This window comes from Eschrichtius robustus, chromosome 16 (genome assembly GCF_028021215.1).
Source record: "Eschrichtius robustus isolate mEscRob2 chromosome 16, mEscRob2.pri, whole genome shotgun sequence".
Taxonomy (NCBI): Eukaryota; Metazoa; Chordata; class Mammalia; order Artiodactyla; family Eschrichtiidae; genus Eschrichtius; species Eschrichtius robustus.
In genome coordinates, this window is record NC_090839.1 from 81613927 (window position 1) to 81621605 (window position 7679).

Genomic DNA, 7679 nt, shown 5'->3' on the forward strand with positions numbered 1-7679 from the left:
TGAAGCACCTGGGCCTGATCCCGGAAGATGTCGAAAGCTATGGGAGGGTTTGGAGCAGGCAATCGGTACAGATTTGCTTCTAGAAAGATCTCTTTGGCAGAAATGCAGAAGGGTCAAGAGTTGGAGAGGAGAACTGTTAGGAGGTTTCAGCAGTAGTCCAGGTGAGAAAATGATGGAGACTGCTATTAAGCTGGTGTCATTGCACGGGAGGAAAGTGCACGGCTTGGGAAGAGCAAAGAACAAAGTACAGTGAGAACAAGAATGCAAACCACAGTCTGTGGGCGACTCAGAGAACAAAGCCAGCAAGGAGTCCACAGGAAGCAGGTCCAGCTTCCCAGGCAAGATCCAGAAGGACCTCCTTGGAAGGGCCAACGCCTCTTGCAACAGTGATCTTCTGCTGGTCTTAAAAATTTTTCCCACCCTGGTGTCCACTCCCAACCAACATCGACATGTGTCCGGCAGGAGAATGATGTGATAGAATGAGTGCTTTCTGATCAGTCAGTGAATATAAGCTAGTCTAGATGAAGCCCCTGGAACTGGGTGATGTGGTTGATTCAATCAGACAATGATGTCTGTTGATATTTTGATATCCAAGAATATTTTGGCACTGCATTGCTCCTTTCCTCTTCCTTTGGCATTGGCATTACACCTGGTCATTCAGGCAATAAAGTAGCACCTGTGCTCAGGTTTTGGCATCTGGAAGACCAGGATAAATTACTTTTTTTCTAGTCTCAGCTTTCATATTCGAAGACTGAATAATAACAGTGCCTGGCTGTCATGAATTTCAAATGAGTAGGGGTCCCAGCATAGTGCCTGCCTTGCAATAAACCTCCATAAACGTTAGCCAGTATGAGTATTATTACATGTCCCTTTGCCTTGGAATGTTTTGGTCTCTTCACGCTCTCCCAGCTCATTGGGATGTCCGCATTTTGAGGAGCTGCTTCAATGCCCAGCCTCACGGTGGTGGGTCTCTGACCAGAACTGCAGCCACCCCGCCGTCCCTCAGCCAGCCCTCCCTCACCTGCCCTTCCCCCCGCCACCCCTTTCTCCTCCACATCCTTCCAGAGTGTCTGGAACAATGGAGGAAACCTGTGTGATTACAGTCAAAAGTCTCTCCGGGAAGCTCCAACCCTTTCAGGGTAATTTGGCATGATTTTATGGAAGTGAGCCTTGGGGAAAATTCAAATGTCAAGCATAATTTGATACTTGAAACATGAAAGAAAAAGCCTTCTGATTTCTTTTCATCTACATTTCCACACTCAGCACTGTCCGGTTTTCCCCGTTCTCTCTCAGGGGTCATTACTCCGCAGTGGGGGCCAGAGGTGAAGCAGCAGTAGCAGGTGGCAATCTTTTAACCCTCCCTCCCCCCGAGTCCAGCACGGCCACTCAGTCTCATTCACTTACCCAGGCATCTCTGCCGACCCTGTTTCCTGAGTGCTGTCAAGGCAGGGTGCTTTGATGAACGCTGAGATCTCAGCTTAAAGATCAGCAATTATTTATACACAGTAGATGATGAGCTAAAGTTCTCTAACGTGTTGTCTCTATGTCTATATTAATCAAAAGAACACGAAACAGAGGGAACTTCTATCTTTTTCCAGGCTAAAGATGGTGCATTAACAGAAGGCTTCTTCCCCACCCTTCCCCCCGCCAGATGAGGTTGGACTACCCAACTGATCAGACCCTGAAATTTGGGATTCCAGCTCCACCATTTCCTAGTTGTTTGTCTGGCGAGTTCCCTCACTATCCAGGGATGAGTGACAGTGCACCTGAGCTGAAACCTTGCCTGGTACCCAGCACCGACCTTGCAGGCAAATAAGGAATACGGCTGCTACTTCAGGTCCACTTCCAAACCTCACGTGAAATGTCTGCTGTGGTCACACTGACACAGAGCTCTGCAGGGAAGGGGATTCTGGGAAATATAATCCCATCTTAGCTGACGTGATACAGAACAAACCCAGTACAAGGACTCTAAAAAGTATATGCCAAGTGCTTAGCCCGTAAGGACACAGTCACCATGAGTCGTCATTCCTCTCCCTTTCCCTCTTTCATCAGCCCTTGCTCAGCTGAGTCCTTGTACCTACCCAAGGCGGTAGCAAAGGGGAGAGAGAAGGATCCAGTATAAGAATCCTGTGTATGTGTGTGCGTGTTGGGCGGGGGCAGCGATGGGTGCATGCCATTCTGAGACCAAAGAATATAGATTGGGGAGAACCGGTTTTGGACATTCTGGGCTTTCCGTGTTTCTTTTTTTGTTTTTTTGTTTTTTTTAAGTGTGGATGATGGAAAGTTTTCTCTAGTTTATTACTCAGACATAAGCAGTGTCTGCCCCAGGCAGGGAAAAGGTAGCCTCTGAGAGAGCTGATACCACCGCTGTCCACCTTCTTCCTCTTGTCTCTTATTTTCATGGGGTTCACGGATAGAGCACGATCTGCTCAAGCAAACTGGGCTTTCCGGTTTTTATTAAGCAACTGTTTTTTTTTAATTAAGGATAATTTTGTTGTCTAAAATATGATGGGGATTTCTCTTTGGAGCAATAAGTCACCTTAAGCATTGGGGCACTCAGTTACAGGGAATTTAATTCCTGTAGGAAGCCTTGGAGACCATCTCATTATCCTAATCTTTTGGGGGTTCCTGATGCCCAGCTATAGACATGAGGAGTTTGTTTTTCAGTAACTGTCTCCCAGGCTGGGATGTGTGAGTGGATTCCAGCTTGCACACAGTGAGACAGACACCAATTAGCATGACCGTTTTCTGGGTCTAGAGGGACAACACAATATCTGCTGTGAAGGTCTTCTTGGATGTTATCCTGGGTTATCCTGAGTCTTCTTGGATGTTCTTCCTCTGGATCCATTTGGTTGATCTGGGGCCAAATCTGTCTACTGTTTTTTAAGTTTATTGAATTATAGTTGATTTACAATGTTGTGTTAATTTCTTCTGTACAGTAAAGTGACTCAGTTATATATATATAACTTTTTTTCATATTCTTTTCCATTATGGTTTGTCACAGGATATTGAATATAGTTCCTTGTGCTATACGGTTGGAACTTGTTGTTAATCCATCCTACATAACAAATCTGTCTATTTTTGAATCTATCACCTGATGAAGGGAAGTTATACTGCTATTGATTATAGGACAGACAAGCAACACATATAAGTTGACCAGCTTTCCAAAGACCTTGCTTGACTCGGTTTTATAGTTTCGACAAAGTAAGAATTTTTCCACTGACACGTTTCAAGATCATTTCCTCACATGTTGCCCATATGTTGGTGTGGTCAGTTACTGTGGTCATTATTTCCCTAGCCAATAAGGGCACATGCATGGTGAGATATCTCATTGATTGGGCTTGCACCATTTGATGTCATCACAGGTGGGCAAAAACAGTAGGAACGGACAAAGCTCTAGTTATGGCACAAAAAGCGGTCAGAGTCCTTCCTGCAATGGTATGAACTTTCTTATTTCTAGAGCAGTGATTCTCAAAGTGTCATCTCTAGACCAGCAACATCAGCGTCACCCAAAAACTTGTTAGAAATGCAAATTCTTGGGCTCCATCCTGGACCTACTGAATCAGAATCTCTGGGACCCAGCAAACTGTAGTTTAACAAGCCCTCCAGGTGATTCTGATGGCAGCTTAAGTCTGAGAAACAGTGCTCTAGAGCTGGGAATGGACTCATTTCCTTGACAGCTGAACATTTTCTTAGTCTGCAGGACAGGTTCTTGTATGTTAGAAGAACCTGCAACACTCAGACAAGAGATATAGCTTTTCTTTCTGATACATTGTCCAAATCCTTAACTCTTACAGATAAAAACTTTGAGAGTAAAAAAAGGTGTGCGTGGGAGGAGCTGCCCAAGGTCACACGGTTAGCTGCAGAAATCGGAATGGCTTTTAGTTCTCTGGATTCCCACTTCAGTGTACCTTCCATTCTAGGCACTCGAGAAGATGCTGGGAGGATGGATGGATGGCTGATTAGGGAGGCTTGTTGGTAATAGTGCATTGTGTTGGGATTAGGATCTCTTTCAAATTCTCTCATTCTCTAGGTATGGCTAAGGGAGAATCATGGCACCCCACTCCCAAGCCTCAGTTTTCTCATCTGAAATTTGGGAACAACAGTCCACGTGCTGCCTTCCTCAAATGAGGTGTGAAAAGGTGCAAACTGTATCTTTGTGAGGTGCAAACCGTAATGTGGTATCTGTCCAGGAAGCAGCAGTAGCAACAGTAGCAGCAGCCACTGCTACCTTTTTACAGGCATCCAGTGTCCGGGCTGCCTTGCTCTGGCAGACGGGAGGGAGCTAGCATGCCTCAGGGTTGTCAAAGAGGCCACAGGGCTCTCACCACGTGGAAAAAACTATCCTTTCCTTTCATTGACTAATTCACATGACAGCCTTTCCCATTCTGGTTCCAGCTCTATCAAAAGCAGTGAAACAACCACTTATGTGATAATCATTTTATCACTCGGCTGCCATTGTAAATAAGGGATGGAGGCCCCTGTGCAGAGCCATCTTTACAACAGCTCCATCTAAATGCAAATGTAGATCCCCTGCCAAACAGAGAGGTGAAAGCTTTCCTATTAGCAGGCAGGAGATAGGAGAGTTAATTTAATGCTAAAACATTCCCGAGCAAGGAGAGCAATTTCTCCCGTTGAGCAGTGGCCTCATTTTCTCTCCATGACCACCGTGCCCATAATATGATAATTTTTACCTTTTTAAACTTTGCTGAAGGAAAAAGGACAGTCATCTATCTTTGGAAATGGCTCCTTCTGCGTTCATTTTATCTGCAAAAATGCAGATGTTTGTCTATTTGGTGAATGAATGGCCTGGAAAAAGCTAAAAGATGAAGATGACTTCAGTGCTGTGATGTGCTGGGATTCAATGTCTGCACTTGACTCCATAAACTCCCCACGGGCAGGCTTGCTCTGTGGTGGTATTTGCCCAGCCCAGACTAATCGGCTTGTTTTTCTTCCTCCCTGTGGCCAGTCTTCCTGGGCTGAGAGAAGAGGAATTGAGGAGGAGAAGGGAAGAAAAACAATATGGACAACTGAGTCCATTCATGTTGCAGTTATTTGAGCAGCAGAATGGGAGGACTTCAAATGGGTCCTTCTTCCTTGAGGAGCATCTTGGGTCAGATGCATTTCAGCTGTGTGGCCTTGAGCACTCACTCAGCCTTGCTGAGGCTTCTCATCAGTGTAGGGATTGGAGATAATCCACATATGTCCCTGGAGAGAGGGAGAAGGGAGTGAAAGCTTTCTGAGCCCATTTCACAAACTGCCATGGCCTGCTTCCCTGCGTGACCCTCACAGCCCCTGGCAACCTTGGGAGAAGGTGGTGTTAGGCCCATTTTACAGATGAAGAAATGGGCTCAGGTGCTTCTCCTGCTCCAGGCAGCATGGCTAGTGGAGAAGCTGCAGTCGATCTTCATGACTCATTGATTCCACACTTGTGAATTGGCTTACTTGCTAAGATTTATCTGTAATCATCAAATCAATACTCGCTCTTTCACAGGCATTTGTGGACATGCATAGACCTGAGAAAAATTTGAGTTGCCCAACACATATGTTCCCGGCTGAGGTCGATCAAAGCAACACGCTTTTTGTCCAGCTCAGACTGTCCACAAGGGTCCCTTTTGTAGTCTGTTTAGTGCCACATTTTTCGCATTTCTGTGATTTTGGTTGGCAATTTTTCTGTTTCGAATGGCCCCCAAGCATACTGCTGAAGAGCTGTCTGGTGTTCCCAAGTGCAAGGAGGCTGGGATGAATCTTATGGAGAAAATGCATGTGTTAGATAATCCTTGTTCAGGCAGAGTTACAGTGCAGTTGTTGTCTGGGAATTCAATGTTAATGAATCAACTACATATTAAATAAGGTGTCTTTAAACGGAAACAGAGATAAAACAAGGTTATGTATTGATTGGTTGATGAAAATATATTTCTCCCAGGAACAATGATTCAGTATTCGCTAATTCGGTATTTGCAGTGACTTTATAGAACATGATTACAGTGAATCATGAGTAGTGACTGTACATTGAATCAATTCTGTTTGCCTCTCCTGACATCCCTGAAGGGATGAGAGACTGTCAGAGGGGTCTGACCCTGCCCCATGGCACCCTCACCCCAGCCAGTGTTCCCTTCTCCTTGTTAGGATCAGATCTGCCCAAGTCCTAGGTCAGCTCTACCTGTACATGGGATGGAAGTGAAGATTTGCTGCTTCAAGAGGCAAGTAACCTGTTTGCTTATCAGCTGGGTATCTTGGGTGAATTATGTGCTCTGCTTCTTCTTGTATAGGGTGGAGTTCTTAATAGTATTTGGAAGAGTTGTTTAGGGAGTTAGGTGAGATTAGTATACCTGCAGGGCTTAAAACAGTACCTCCATCATCATAAAACTTAATGACTATTAATACACCTAATAGGATCTTGGGTTGGAGTTATTTTTGTGATGCTGCTGTTCTAAGCCTTCCCTGGCTGGTTTTTCTGGCTCTTGTCTGAGCCTCCCTTTTACTCTCTGCCTGTCTTTTCTGCTGCTGGTTTCTTTCTGATGGCCTCTCCTGGCTTCTCTGTTCCTGGACCTTACAAGCCCTGGGTCCTCTCTGTAGTGCCCAGGATCCACTGGCTTTCTGTGGGGGGAGCAGGGACTATGGGCTCGCTCCAGTCAGACTCTACCTTCATTCTGCAGTTGTGGGCACAGAGGGATGTGGGTTTGAAGCCACCTAACGGATTCAATCACTGCTCCTCCCCAACCACAAGCTTTGCTTGGTCCAGCCCCATTGAACAGGAGCTGCTGAAGGAATTACTCCCACTGAGAAGAGAGTGATGAAGCCCACGTCAGGGGGCAGGCAGGAGCTTAAATGATACTAGTATGTATGTATGTATGTATGTATGTATGTATGTATGTATGTTTGTATGTATCAGGGAGGGATTACTGTGACAGAGGTACAAGAATTTCCACCTTTAAATAAATCTAAATGAAACTCCATGGCCCCAACTAGCTGAGGTCATTAAGAAGTCTGATATTTAGGGTGTCTCCCTATTGGACTGTATAAGAACTCAAGGGTTTACGTAGTCCCGTCAAAACAAGGGTGGGATGCTTGCAGTAACCTGGAAGTTAGGTACTAGTACCATCCTATATTACAGATGAATAGAGTAGCTTGAGAGTTGAGACATACCCAAAATCAGGTAAGTAACTTTGGTAAGGAGACTGGCAATTCAAATTGAGACAGTCTGAGTCCAAACCCAGTTTTCCCAGGTACTGAGCCTTTATAAGAGGTGTTGGGGGGATAAATCAGGCATAGATTCTGCCCTCAACCGTTTGCCAGTCTGTTGGGACCTTACATTCAATTCCATTTTATTGTATTTTTTTAAGACCATGGTAAATGCCAATAGGGTTGCCTGGGATTGCTCTTTGGAATGGGCCACCCCATTCACAGAACACCTGTGCTTCCACTGTGTGACACTTCCCTCCTGGCCATGGCACATCGAACCAGGGGGGAAAGTGATTGGAGGGGAGGTCACTGGAGTCTCTCTCTTGGGAGAGTGAGTGTTGTGAGCAGAGTCAAGAAAAACCAGAATCGGACTTCCCTGATGGCGCAGTGGTTAAGAATCCGCCTGCCAATGCAGGGGACATGGGTTCGAACCCTGGTCCTGGAAGATCCCACATGCCGTGGAGCAGCTAAGCCCGTATACCACAACTACTGAA